Below are 1652 nucleotides of genomic sequence, written 5' to 3'. Positions count from 1 at the left end.
AAAGGCTTAAAATGTTAAAATTGGGTAGATTTTATTATGAAGAAATTGCGTCATTCTAGTCTACGTAAAAATAAATACATTGGAAACATGAATGACTCTTTTGAAAATGATTTTTATGCCAATCCACATGTACAAGCAAAAGTGTCCCACCTGGCGGCGAGTGATCGAAGGTATGTGGCGAAATATTGACGGGATGCAAAATTCCTAGAAAAAAAAATATATATACGTTTCCGATGTATTTTTTTGCGTAGAATACGATGGCGTAGTCGATTTCAGCATAGAATTGATATATAAGGAGCTATAGTCGAAAAAAGGTGTTTTTTAGAGATTTTTATTTTTTTCAAGGTCGTTCCACCACTTTTAAAAATCTGAAAAAAATCACAGGCATTTTTGTGCAAAAAATACGTAAGATATATTTTTTTCAACGGTGAGTCGGTCTTTGTTTTTTTAATACGAATTTTTAAAGTTTTCAAAAAGCTGTGAAAATTTGAATTTCCCGCTAAAATTTTTTGAGTCACATAGGTTTGTGGGGCTCAAAAAATCCTACAATTTGGTTTTTTTGTTTTTTTTCTAGCTTCAAAATTGACTGAGATATCGTTAAAAAACTGAAAAGCGTATAGTCACGTCTCAGCCGGCCCCCCTGGGGTCTAGGGGTCTGAAAATTTGGGAAAGGGGGTTTCTATACATGAGGAATGAAAGGGTATGTTCCGTTTCCCTCACCGTTCAAAGGCAGATTTCACTATCTTACCTGGCTAGACCCTTTTAAATCGAAAAAATATTTTATTAGAATACCCGAATGGAAAGAAAGTACGCAAACACGTGGATAAATTGAAATTGAAACATTGACTATATACTATTTAAACTTGATCTTTTAAGGCCATAAATCTACACTTACTATCTCGTACCTTTCAGAAGTTCTTCCTTTCCAACATGCAAAACTTTCTCCTTCTTCTCCTGAGCTCTTTACTCGCATTATCTCTTACGGACCCCAAAGCTTACACGATAGAAAAATTAAGCCAAAACCCAGGATTATATTATAAAAGATTGGACCCCATGAGAATAAAAAGAGCGGATTGGAAAGTATATATTACGGTTGACACGAAGTACTTCTTGGCAAGGACAACCATTATACATGATTTTCATACAGTGCCGCTTACGCACTTTTACCCCCCCACGGGCACAATCAGTCTAACTTCAAAGTTTTATATCCCTGGTAGAAATTAACGTACAGAGACGCGCGTGGGTGCGTTTGAAAGGTCTTTCGGAGTGATTTCAAATGATATGATTCACGGTTGCCATCGATTGTTTTTTTAAATTTTGCAACAATTATACAAAATTGAAAATTCTGAAATTTTTTTATTATTTTTGACAATTAGCCAATTTTGGAAAAAAAATAGTACGAAAATTTGAAGTACACCATTTTTTAGCTATTACCAAGCCCTATCTGAATCACTCATCAAAAATTTATTTTCGTCAAATATGACGCGCGCACGGGCATTTTTTCCTGGAAGTGACAGTTTTTTTCAACATTTTTTATCTCCATCAAATTGTAACAATTGAAAAAAATGTATAGGAGAAAAAATGTTTGTTTTTTCACGTAGAATACTGCAATAATTTTTTTTTTGGTTTTTCGAAAAATTTTTTTTTTCGGT

This window comes from Phymastichus coffea, unplaced genomic scaffold (assembly GCF_024137745.1).
Source record: "Phymastichus coffea isolate CEN01 unplaced genomic scaffold, Cenicafe_Pcof_1.1 PCOF00006, whole genome shotgun sequence".
Lineage (NCBI taxonomy): Eukaryota > Metazoa > Arthropoda > Insecta > Hymenoptera > Eulophidae > Phymastichus > Phymastichus coffea.
Note: the sequence above shows the minus strand (reverse complement) of the source record.